Below are 13,913 nucleotides of genomic sequence, written 5' to 3'. Positions count from 1 at the left end.
CAGCCCACTACAGACCATCACCTCTTTTATCAGGCATTTATACTCCAAGCCAATATTCCCCTGCCCTAAAAACCCAGACAACTTACTACAGCCCCCTACACCCTAGAGCCCACTAAAATTATTTAAGTTAGTCAATCCTAAGCCTGTTTACCCTGTCTCACTTGTCCTTCCTACAGAAATCACAACAAAGGCTCTTGCCCATGCTCCCCCCTCAACACCCTCCAAGTCCTTCTGCCTCCAAATCAAAGCCAGTACTTCCCCACATGGCCGTGTGTGGTATGGCATGCCCCTTCTTCTTGAGCACTGTAACTGTTTTTTTAATAGCAATCATCTCCTAATCTGTGGGCCTCACCATATCTGAATATTAATAAAACCTACATTTTAAAACAGATGCAGAAAGTGCTGTACATAGTGAGAAAGGGTCAAGATCATATATGGGTTTATCTGTCTTGCTGAGGAGTTTTAAGCACTCAGTAAACATTGAAAGCAAAAGAATGGTTTTAAGGAGGGCATAACATGATCAGATTCACATTTAAAAAAAAATTAGTTGAGGAAGATGCCAAACTAGGAGGATCCCTAAGCTTGCCTTATCCCACAGACACAAGTAGATAACACATCAGTCTAAATAAACCAGAAAATCATTTGAAGACTGGCAGAAGAAACTCTACTACTAAAGGTAGAGAAGAGACCACGTCAAAGAAGGTAGGAAGGGTGAAGACAGTGGTCTGGGAGTGAAAGGGACTGGGGCTGTTTGGTGGGGAGGGAGCCCGTGGTGCAGAAAAGGGCGAAAAACAGACTTTCACATCTGGGAGCCTGCTACCAGGCAGGATGAATCCCCAGATTATTTGAATTTCTTGAGTTCTTCCAATCAGGGGGACTTCCAATCAGTGAGTTCAGCTTTAGGAAAGCCCAGAGGGCTTTAGGGAGCAGAATCCCTGTCCTTAAAGAGATAGCATGACAAACAACCCCTGTAGATACAGCACAGAGCTAGCAGTTTGAAAAATGCCATGGGCAGACAGAAGGGAAAATAATTTACTCATCTCTAAAGTGTGAGCCAAAGAGTTAGGGATTATGGAAAGACCCCTCCAGGAACAAAAGAACTGGCAGGCACAATTTCCCTCCGCTGTCCCCCAGCATAAACAATGGCCACTTGCAGGAAACAGGCACCAACACTCCTTACTTACTTAATTTGCTTGCACCAATGCCCCACCTAACTCCTGCCAATGCACATCCACAGATCCACCCTTCCCAGTCATGCTTCCCTGAGTCCGAGTGCCACAGAACTCTCCCCTAGAATATCAGCACAAATCCTGCCAACACAGCTCTTGATATGTGAGTTTTGTAGGACCTCAGTTCTGGGAGCAGCTGGGCAGGTCTCATTTCACAAGCTTTTGGTAAAACATACCCCATCCCTGCTGGGTACCAAACACTGCTCACAATGGCACAGAGAGCCCCTGCAGACAACTGGACTGAAGGAAAAGAGGTCAAGACTCAACAGTACAGCACACAAGACACACAAGGGACGACAGTCCCTGAAGTGCCAGGTCCTGGGTAACAGGGGACACTGCACTTCGGGGCAGTATAGGAACTCTTCCTCATAAGGCTATTGTCCTTAAGAGCAAGAGAAGTAGCTAACTTTCCTAAAACAGAGAAACAGGCACAAAGAAACAAAATAGAGAAATATATCCCAAATGAAAGAACAGGACCAAATCACAGCAAGAGACCTAACTGAAATGGATATAAGTAGCATGCCTGATTAGAGAATTTAAAGTAATATCATAAAGATACTCTGGACTTGGGAAAAGAGTGGAGGACATCAGTGAGACCCTTAATACAAAGGTAAAAAAGAACCAGTCAGAGGTAAAGAACATAATAAATGAAATTAAAAATATATTTGATGCACTAAATAGCAGGCTAGATGAATCAGAGGAATGAATGAACAACCTGGAAGACAGTAATGGAAAGTATCCAAGCTGAGCAAAGGAGAGGTAATAAAATTATGAAAACTGAGAATAGTCTTAAGGAACTCAGTGATTCAGTCAAGCATAATATCATTTACATTTTAGGAATCTTAAAAGAGAGAGAAAACAAGGCATAAAATTCATTTGAAGAAACAATAACTAAAAACTTCCCTAATCTGGGCAAAGAAACAGATATCCAAATCTAGGAGGCACAGAGATTCGCCAAAAATTTCAACTCAAGAAGTTCCACACAAAGACACATAATAAGTAAAATGGCAAAAAAGTAGCTATAAAGACAAAAAAAAATTTAAAGAAGAAAAAGAAGACGGTTCAAACAAGGGAAACCCCATGAAATTATCAATGGATTTTTTTTTAGCAGAAACTTTGCAGGTCAGAAGAGAGTGGCATGATATATTCAGTGCTGAAAGGAAAAAAATCTGCAGCCAAGAATACTCTATCCAGGAAGGCTATCATTCCAAATAGAAGGAGAAATAAAGAATTTCTCAGACAAACAAAAGCTACAGGAGTTCATGACCACTAAACCAGCCCTACAAATATTACTAAAGGGGACTCCTTGAGCAGAAAGGAAAGACCATGACTGAAAGTGTGAAAAGTAAAAAATACAGAAGTAAAAAAAAAAAAAAAAAAAAGTATTTCTGTAAAAGTTAGTCAAAGGATTAGTAAAATGAAAGGATGTAAAATATGGCACTATACTCAAAATGAGGGGGAAAGGGATAAAGAATGATTTCAAACTTAAGTGACAATCAACTTCACATAGACTGTTATATGCAGAAGATGTTATACACAAACTGAATGGTAACCATAAGTCAAAACCACTAATAGATATGCAAAGAATAAAGACAAAGGAATCCAAGTATATTATTAAAGAAAGCAAACCAACTATGAAAGAGAGCAAGAGAAGGATCAGAGAAAATCTAAAGAAACAACCACAAAGTAACAACCACAAGTAACAAAATGACAATGAATACATACCTATCAATAATTACTCTGAATGTGAATGGACTTAACACTCTAATCAAAAGACATAGATAGTGTGACAATAAGACCCACATGCTGCCATCTGCAGACTGAAAGGGAATGGAGAAATATTTATCATGCAAATGACCATCAAAGGAAAGCTGAGGTAGCAACACTTATCTAAGACAAAATAGACTTTAAAACAAAGACTAACAAAAGACAAAGAAGAACACTATGGAATAATAAAGAGAACAATCCAACAAGAGGATATAACAATGATACATATTTATGTACCCAACATGGGAGCACCCAAATACATAAGACAGGTAATAAACATAAAGGATATAACTAACAGTAAGTAATACAATAATAGAGAATTTAACACCCCAATTACATCAATGGATAGATCCTCCAAACAGAAGATCAACACGGAAACAATGGCTTTGAATGACACACTGGACCGGGTAGACTTCACAGACATATTTAGGACAGTCCCACCTAAAACAGTAGAATACACATTCTTTCCAAGTGCACAGGAATATTCTCTAGAATGGATCACATAGTAGGCCACAAAACAAGTCTCAACAAATCCAGAAAAATCAAAGTCAATATCATGCATGTTTTCTGACCACAACACTATGAAACTAAAAATCAACCACAAGAAAAAATCTGGAAAGAGCACAAATACATGGAAGTTAAATAACATGCCACTAACCAAAGACTGGGGAGGAAATCAAAATAGAAATTTAAAATTATACGGAAACAAATGCAAATGAAAACAACAATGGTCCAAAATCCTTGGGATGCAGCAAAAGTGGTTCTAAACGGGAAGTTGATAGCAGTACAGGCCTATCTCAAGAAGTAAGAAAAATCTCAAATAAGCACTCTAAACTTACACCCAAAGGAGATAGAAAAAGAAGAACTAAACCCCCAAACCTGCAGAAGGAAGGAAATAATAAAGATTAGAGCAGAAATAAATTATATAGAAACTAAAACAAACAATAGAACAGATCAATGAAAACAGGAGCTGGTTCTTTGAAAAGATCAACAAAATCGATAAACTTCTAGGCTAGACTCCTCAAAGAGAGAGAGAACAAAATAAACAAGATTACTAATGAAAGAGGAGAAATAACAACCAACACCACAGAAATACAAAGGATTGCTATAAAAAGCTACCTGTCAACAAATTGGACAACTTAAAGAAATGGATAAATTCCCCACCAAAACTAAAGCAGGTAGAAATAGATCATTTGAACAGACCAATTACCAGCAATGAAATTGAATCAGAGAAAAAAAAAAAAAAAAAGCAAAATCAAAAACAACTCCCCCAAAACAAAAGCTCAGGACCGGATGGCTTCACAGGCGAATTCTACCAAACATTTAAAGAAGAATTAATACCTATTCTTCTCAAACTATTCCAAAAAATTGATTAGGAAGGAAAACTTCCAAGTTTATTCTATGAAACCAGTATCACCCTGATACCAAAATCAGATAAAGACATCCCCCCCCCCCAAAGAAAAAGTACAGGCCAATATCTCTCATGAATATAGATGCAAAAATCCTCAACAAAATATTACCAAATCTGGGATGCCTGGGTGGCTCAGCGGTTGAGCATCTGCCTTCGGCTCAGGGCATGATCCAAGGATCCGGGATCGAGTCCTACATCAGGCTCCTGGCAGGGAGTCTGCTTCTCCCTCTGCCTGTGTCTCTGCCTCTCTCTCTCTCTCTGTGTCTCTCATGAATAAATAAATAAAATCTTTTAAAAAATATTAGCAAACCAAATCTAACAATATACTTAAAAAATCATACACCATGATCAAGTGGAATTTATTCCCAGGATGCCAGAGTGGTTCAATATTTGCAAATCAATCAACATAAGACAAAGGATAAAAACCATATGATCATTCCAATAGATGCAGAAAAAGCAATTGACAAAGTACACCATTCATTCATGATAAAAACCCTCTGCAAAGTAGGTCTAGAAACATATCTCAACATAATAACGGCCATTTATGAAAAACTCATCACATTCAATGATGTAAAACAGAGCCTTTTCTCTAAGGTTAGGAACAAGACAAGGATGTCCACACTTGTCTCACCACTTTTATTCAACATAGTACCGAAAGTCCTAGCCTCAGTAATTAGGCAACAAAAACAAGTAAAAGGCATCCAAACATCCAAAGTGGTAAGGAAGAAGTAAAACTCTATTTGTGGATGACGTGATACTACATATAGAAAACCTGAAAGACCCCACTGAACAATTACTAGAACTGATGAATAAATTCAGTAAATTCACAGGATACAAAATCAATGTGTAGAAATCTGTTGCATTCCTGTGCACTAATAATAAAGCAGCAGAAAGTGAAATTAAGAAGACAATCCTGGGGCACCTGGTGCACCCAGTCTGTTAAGCATCTGACTCTTGATTTCAGCCCTGGTCAAGATATCAGGTTTGTGAGATAGAGCCCATGTCAGGTTCTGTACTCAGTGCAGAGTCAGCTTGAGATTCTCTCTTCTCCCTCTGCCCCTCCCCCACTTGTGTGCACACTCTTTTAATAAATAAAATCTTTTTTTTTAAGAATAAAACAATCCCATTTATACTTGCACCAAAACCAATAACATACATAGCAATAAACTTAACCAAAAAGGTGAAAGACTTATATTCTGTAAAGTATAAAACATGGATGAAAGAAATTCAGGACAACACAAAGAAATGGAAAGACATTCCAGCTCCTGGGTTGGAAGAACAAATATTGTTAAAATGTCTATAATAACCAAAGCAATCCATATATTTAATGCAATTCCTATCAAAATATCAACAGTATATTACACATAACTAGAACAAACAATACTAAAATTTGTATGGAACTAGAGAAGACCTCCCATAGCCAAACCAATCTTGAAAAAGAAAAACAAAACTAGAGGTATCACAAGTCCAGATTTCAATTTATATTACGAAGTAGCAGTAATTAAAACAGTATGGTACTGGCATCAATAGAACAGAATAGAAAACCCAGAAATAAATCCACAATTATATGGCCAGTTAATTTTTGACAAAGGAGGAATGAATATACAATGGGAAAAAGATAGTCTCTTCAACAAATGGTGTTGTGAAAATTGGACAATGAAATTGGACCACTTTCTTTCACCATACACAAAAATAAACTCAAAATGGATTAAAGACCTACATGTGAGACCTGAAACTGTAAAAATCCTTGAAGAGAGTGCATAGGCAGTAATTTCTCTGACAATGGCCATAGCAGCATTTTTCTAGATATGTCTCCTGAGGCAAGGGAAATAAGAGCAAAAATAAAATATTGGGACTACAGCAAAATAACCAGAAAGGGAAAGAGAAAACAGCAAAGAAAAACAAAAACTATTTTTCCCAATTCCTTTAAAGGCAGATCATCCTTTGCACTCTAATTAGAAAACAAGTCTAAAAATGCAATTATTTATGAGTATTAGAATATCAGGATGAATAAGTTTCAGTTACAGGACAAATGGTTACTTTCCAACACTGATGAGAAATTCAAAAGCACCAAGTACAGAAGCCTCAAAATCAGCACAAAGATCCATGTCAGCAGTGGGAGTGCTGAAATGACTAGAAATAAAGAAGATAAATTTTGAAATTCAGATTTATGTAGCCCTGTTTATCTTTCTCTCTTCCCTAAAAAAGTAAAAGCTAGTTTCAAAGTTCTCTTCATGGTCCCGGCAGGCAGCTGAGCAAGAATTATGGTTTGGAATTCTTCTTATCCTGACTGTCATCTCAAACTTTTGGCAACAAAGTTAGAAAATACTTGATACTAGATGGTCTCTTTGGAGATTCACAATGCATGTTAGCACTTGAAATGTTCTAGAGTCCTGCAGTGGAGAAATTTAGTAAACTTCATTTAACCTAGTATTTCCCAATCTTATTTGGCCATAGACTTTTCTTCCATTTGATACAGATATATGTCACAATAATAGTGAGACTTCATTGCAATTGTTGATTAGATTTTTTATTTATTTACTCATGAGAGACACAGAGAGAGAGAGAGAGACAGAGACACAGGCAGAGGGGGAAGCAGGCTCCTTGCAAGGAGCCCAATGTGGGACTCGATCCCAGATCCCCGAATCATGCCCTGGGCCAAAGGCATACGCTCAACCACTGAGCCACCCAGGCGTCCCTGCAACTGTTGATTATAAAGTGATTTCCTTGCACAGGGACATAAGTTCCTCTGGATCAGGGAAAATGTGTTGTTTGTCTTTTAATTGCCAATGTCTAAGGATACCAGGTACCTAGAAGGTCTGCAAATGTTTGGTTGATTGTCTGATGATTGGTGGGTTGACTGGTTGAATGAATGAATAGATCATGAATGAAAAGAAATGCTTTTGAGCCAAGTTTACTGTGTCTATCACTTCTGCAACGTGTAAGGAACCTTCAGAAACCTGATGAAGTGAGGTTAACAACGGGAAAGGATAACAAAGGAAAAAATGGTTATCAGCAAACTTTTCAGAAATCTACCTACATAGCTATATTAAAACTAAAGTAATAGCAAAATCTCACTGAAGAAAAGAAAGGCACATTTCTAGTCAAATCATTTCTGTAGCTTTGGAACTGGAGAGACTAGGTCATTAATGATTCAATCAGAATTTCATTTGCATTCTGTGCAAGATTAAACGTGACATCTCAATAAGTGGCACAACTGCTAGCAGTGAATTACAGTAATTAATAGGAAAGCGAAAGTTCAAAACTGGGAACAATCTCAGCTTCCAAATGTAAACCTTCAATAGCTTGGATCGCATTCATAGGAGATAATAAAACAGTAAAAATATATCTGTAAAGTCACAGGTTTAGGAAAAAAAATACTATTAGTTGGATTTCAACTCTCTAAGGTTTTCAAGAATGTGTTTCCATTGTCCATCTGTTTTTAGATACTAATCAACTAATTCCACCCAAAGCAGATACACTCAAAAACTCTTCCATCAAAGTCCAAAGGGTTCTACATTTACTAAAAACTTTAGGTAACTCAGTAACATAGTTAAGTTCAAGACTGAATGCTTTTTTCTTCTATTCTTGTCTCCTACTTTTGAGAATAAAACCTGTTTATATGTACCTAAAATTTATACCTATACCTCAGGAAGAACATTTAAATAGTGAATACAGTTAAACAGACTTTGGTGTTTTGATCACGGTTTCTGGGTCTCTTCCAAAATATGACAGTCCTTTCTATCACAAATTTGTTTATCCATAGTTACCTGCCTACGCTTACATTCGAATCACCAAGTTCTGCAAGCTCTCCTTCCAAAATATATTTCAAACCCTTCCCCTGTCTCCCTCAATAATGGTTATAAACCCAGGGTCTCGGGCAGCCCAGTGGCTCAGTGGTTTAGCGCCGCCTTCAGCCCAGAGCCTGAACCTGGAGACCCGGGATCAAGTCCCACGTCAGGCTCCCTGCATGGAGCCTGTTTCTCCCTCTGCCTGTGTCTCTGCCTCTCTCTCTCTCTCTGAGTCTCATGAATAAATAAATAAATAATATAAAAAAATAAACCCAGGGTCTTATCATCTCTAGTCAGAATTTCTTTATTCTGTTCCAACCAACTTTCCAAATAGTAGTCACAGTGATCTTTTAAAATACAAATGCAATCACATCAATCCCACATTTAAATTTTTCTGTAGAATTTCCCACTTCTTGAATGAACACAAACTAGTTAACGTGGCCTTCATAATCTGGCCTTAACTATCTCTTCAGTCACCTTGTAGGCTACCCTCCTCTTTGCAATTAAGATAGAGCCGAACTGGACTTCTCTGCATTCTAGAATATGCTAGTTTTCCCCAGATTTAGGGCCTTCACACAGGCTGTTCTCTATACCCCAGATTTTTTTAAAGATTTTATTTATTTATTTATTAGAGACAGAGAGGGGGCTGGGCAGAGACAAAGGCAGAGGGAGAAGCAGGCTCCATGCAGGGAGCCTGGCGTGGGACTTGATCCTGGGACATCAGGATCACACCTTGGGCTGAAGGCAGCATTAAACCACTGAGCCACCTGGGCTGCCCTATACTCCAGATTTTAGAATAAATGAGAGTCTTTCAGGAATCCTCCACTTTAGATGGGCTAACATCACCCGTTACCAGATCTTGCTCAAAGATCACACTCTGTTATGGCACTAAACGTAGTTGTAATATATATTCATAGAATTGTTTGCTTAATGACCATACTCCTCATTTAGACTATCAATTTCATGTGGACCAAGCTAATATCTATCATCTCACTGCTAATACCCATGGTGTATTCAAGAATTTTAGTTAAATGAAAGAAAGTAAATCTGAATCCAATAAAAATGGAGGTAAAATGGCAAAAATCTCTTAGAGTGTAATTTATTTTCTAGTATACCCTAAATCTATACCGTGATTAATTTCTGGAAGTTTTATTCACAAAGAAGACTTTTCTATATTCTCCATGAGACTCAAAGATGTGTGCATGTGTGTGTGTAGCTATGTCAACAACTACAACTCCACCACCACCACCACCATCACACACACACACACACACACACACACACACACAGAACCCATAGTACTATAACCTGGAGTGCCTTTTCCACCAAATGATTGCCAACACTGAATTTCACCTATCTTTCAAAGTTTTGCCAATCTCAGTCTCTTAACAGAATTATATGATTAGCTTTGCTATGTATTTCCTTGATCAATAAGGCTAAGCATGTTACGTGAAATAAGCACTTTTCTGTAAATTGTTCCCCATTGCTTTTTTCATTTTGCTCTTTTTTTCTCTTCTTCAAGTAAGAAATTATAACCAGCTCATCTTTAAATATGTCATATGTTAAATAAATGAAGGACAAGAATGATACTGAAGAAACGTCCCTGCTTTTTAGCTGCTTGATGGTCAGAGAGAGGTCTGGTTGAAAATTATTTCAGTTGTTTACTAAAAGAGTTGTCTTATAAAGGTGGCTAAATCTTTTTGAAAGAATATATATACATATACAGGAAGTTCTGTTAACTAGTCCCAAGTTAACAGCTTCTCCAGATTACCCAGTGCTACACATTCATTCCCTTTGTAACACATACTGATTGATGGTATGAGTGCTCAGGCATTCATAGCAGTAAGCTACTTTCTGGTATGCACAAGAATATCTCTTGATGATCTGTACAAGCAGTTCTACTTATCTACTGAGAATTTCAAAAGTGAATTACAAGATAAGAGAACCTTAGTCCTCATTGGGTTTTAAAAGCTGTGAGACAAACCAAGCATGGTGAAGAAAGTATTCTTCAAGATGAAACTCAGAAGGATATGCTGAAAGCAAATGGTCTAAAGAGGGAGTTTATATGTGAGAATAGAATTAAATTGGGCAGATGCCCTAGAAAAAAATTGCGACACTGTTCCCCATCATTAGTCCTTTTAAAAAGATGAGAGAAGCTCCTTTTCTATGGTGTTCTCTGAGCCTGGTAAACAAGAGGGCAGACTGGGTTGAAAACATGGCTGCAGAACCTGTGGTGATTCCTCTAGGTTCCCTAACAGGTCCTTTTATTCCCTGGAAAATCCCCAAGCTTTTATTTGATTTTTTTTTTTTTGCCATTTCAAAAATGATAATAGGTCCAAGTTAAATTATCTTAAGGGCATCAAAGATCCTTTGACTAGGAAAGAAAACACTAGGTATTAGATATGGCTTGTTTCTTAGGATTGTTTTATTTGAAAAGCAAGTAAAAAGTCTTTGTAACTTTCCCCAGGACCATGTCAACATACAGCAGTGTTATTTATTTTCTTCTGTACAGAAAAAGTGATAGGATTCATGTAAAACTAGAAGAAATAAAGACATGATGCATTTTATTCTTAGGACCTTATTTTGAGCTTTGGAAAACAGGAGCACATCAGGGAAGAAAGAAGTTTGTTCTAAAGATAGGCGAAGTAATTAGCCTGAAGAAATAATGATATTGACCAGTACCCTGAGATATCCAGATAAAAAATATTAGTGCTTATTGCCCCTATTAATAATAACCTCACAAATCAATTCCTGGAAGTGGAATGGGAAGTTAGTAAATTAAGAGGTGGAGTCATGTTGTAGTTTCAAGTAGGATGACCAGGTAAATTTCACTGATGAGGTTACAACTGAACAAAGACTTAAGGAAGGTGAGAGAGTTAGCTATGTGGCTCCCTGGAGGAAGAGCATTCTACATCGAAAGGACAGCCCGTGTATAGGCCTTAGGGCAGGAGCCTCCTGATTCAAGGGTCACATGGTTGGCCTAGAAACTTCTCTCACATCATGTCGATCATATCACAGAAGAGCCAGCCAGCCATTTGCCACAGATAATAATTTTGTTTAAAAATCAGTATAAAATAACAAAATAATGAAAACTCAAAATCCATTGTGATTTGATACCATCAGGATTAATTGACAGACAGGCCAAATTGATTTACAGAAATTTCTAAAACCTGGCCATGGATCCTCTAATAAACTATGTTCATGAAAACATATGACAAGATTCAACACTATAGTTTCTTGGCATCACAATCAGAGATACATTTGTGTGTCCTTCCCTTTATCCACAAGTGGTTACTGGGTACTTGGAATGTGGTAGTGGGACTAAGAAATTCATATTTTAGTTTTATTTAATTGTAATGAATTTAAATTTAACCTCCTTATCCAATATCATAGGCTTTGGAATTAGAATTTAAATGTTACTTAACTGTGTGACATCACCTTATGAGGACCCCAGGTTCCTCATCTGTAATTTGGAATAAACCATGGAAATCTCATGAGACTGTTGGGAAGGTCAAATGACATTAAAGTGCAGTGCTTGGAAAATATGAATGCTTAAGAAATATTGGATATTATGGATCACCACCCATCTCCTTTCAAATGTTACATCTGTTTAAATAGCTTGCTCATATAAAGATTTTAAATATAGTAAAACTGACCAATTTCAATCTTCTTACAAAAGGACTTGACTGATATATGGTATGAGGAAAAACTACTTGTAATATCTGAGGAAGCCTGCTAGCACATATAATATTCCTATTCCTAAGAAGGAATTTTATTCTGTGAGTCTTTTCATTTACTTTGGTGAGTCAGCAAAGAAGGAAATGGAAGATCAAAAGCAACTTATGAGAACTTCAAGGGTCAATTATAGGAGATGGAAAGGAAAACGGTATTTTAAAAAAATAACGAGAAAAGGGGTTAAAAGCTTTAAATATAAAAGTTAAATTATAAAATAATAAAAATAGCAGGCCAAACTAAGGTGAAAACAATACATAATTAACTGGCTAAAAATAATTATATAATTTATAAAACTATACAATCTAGCATAAAATTGTAGAGGGCTAAAAAGATAAATGAGGTAAACAGCATAAATGCCTTGAGTTTTAAAAATTCCTTAGACTTGGAAGAACAATGCAAGTCGTCTAGACCAGGAACAATGCAAGCTGTCTAATGGAACTTCCCGTGAAGATAGAAATGTTCTGTAGTCTATGCTATCCAATATGGCAGCCTTTATCCACATGTGGTAACTGGGTACTTGGAATGTGGTAGTGGGACTAAGAAATTAGTGGGACTAAGAAATTCAAGTTTTAGTTTTATTTAATTGTAATGAATTTAAATTTAACTAGCCACATGTGGCTATTGTACTGGGCAACCCCCCTACAGACAGAAATGGCACTCCCAGCCCAATTCCAAGACAACCTTCTTCAGGATTAAGAGGAGGTCTCTCCCTGGGCTACTGCCCTTTGTCTACTGTGACCCCCTTGGTGGTCTTTGAAGAATCGCAACTTGCAAGCAAGAAGCCTAATGGCACTACAAACATGTGGTTGAAATTATTTTCCCTCATTCAGTCTTTTGACTCAGCTAGAGAAGGGAAAAGTTTTCCCCATATATTCCACCTGATATAAAATGGACTCCAAATAATCTTTTAACAGAAGGAAACCATGTTACAATGACTCAATCTTACATCTACCACTTCATCACTCTTTCTGCCCTTTCAACATAAGCTCACTGAAATAGTCTTAACCCCTTGGGAGTCAAGAGCACTTCTGCATGCTCTCACCATGCTTACGGTGACTATCTTAGTCCATCACACTTTCTAACTGTCTGGTTTATTTGTTACTTCCCCCACCTCCCACAGAAAACTGCTTGAGAGCAGACACTGAATTATTCATGAGTGTATTTGCAATGTACATTCCAGTGCATTTTAAAAACAACCACGATTTGTTACATGAATGAAATGAATATACCAAGCTTAACAAAATCTTTTATTCATTCCTTAACACACTTACAGCCTGGCTTCTGTCCTTACCATTACACTGAAATAACTCTTATCATTTTCATCAGAGCTTCTAAATCTGCTAAATTGGATACTTTTTAAAGACTACTCACTCCATTCCAAAGTCAATATTGTCCCAAAATGAAATTCAACATTTTCCTCTCAAATTGGTTTCTTCTGTACTCTCTAGTTCAATTAATGGCATTTACTTCCTATTATCCAAGTTGCCTAAGACCAAGAAAAAAAAAAAAAAGGCTAAAAGTCATCTTTGAATCTTTGATACTTCTTATACCACACTCAGTTGATCACCAATGGTTGGTTTCTATGCCCTCCTTAAAGTCTTTTAACTGGTCCTCTCTTCTCTACTTAATCCTGTCTCTATCTTAATTTAGTCCTTCATCACTGCTTATCTACATTTTTATAGGACCTTCTCTTTGCTTCTCATCAAGCTGCCCTACAATGGGTCATCCACACTATCATAATATTAATTTTTTTAACAATGCAAATGTAATCACATAATTGTCCCACTTAAAACTCACTGACTACTCTTCATCCCCACCGCCTTTAGAATTAAATCCCACCTCTTTAATATAATTTATAAGGCCTTTTCTAATCTGACCCATGCCTACCCCTCAATGAATGTTTCAGTGGGACTCTGGGAAGATACATTGATTGTTTTCTGACCAAAGGATCTGACATCTACCCCAAACTGGCTAATTCTC

At 37.2% G+C, this 13,913-nt stretch overlaps 1 protein-coding gene across 8 annotated transcripts in view; it reads right to left on the bottom strand.

The window, feature by feature from the left end:
• Positions 1 to 13,913, bottom strand: part of NME7 (NME/NM23 family member 7) — a 262,510-nt gene that overhangs the window by 87,805 nt on the left and 160,792 nt on the right. The window contains exon 11 of one of the 8 annotated variants that reach the window (XR_004817627.2): positions 13,305 to 13,419. The exons of the other annotated variants lie outside the window; for them this stretch is intronic. The gene's annotated coding sequence lies outside the window, so the exon portion shown is untranslated. The remainder of the gene's footprint in view (positions 1 to 13,304; positions 13,420 to 13,913) is intronic. 8 annotated transcript variants of the gene reach the window in all.

This window comes from Canis lupus, chromosome 7, assembly GCF_003254725.2.
Source record: "Canis lupus dingo isolate Sandy chromosome 7, ASM325472v2, whole genome shotgun sequence".
NCBI classification, from domain to species: domain Eukaryota; kingdom Metazoa; phylum Chordata; class Mammalia; order Carnivora; family Canidae; genus Canis; species Canis lupus.
The sequence above is the reverse complement of the archived record's forward strand: the minus strand, read 5'-3'. Positions and strand labels throughout refer to the sequence as shown.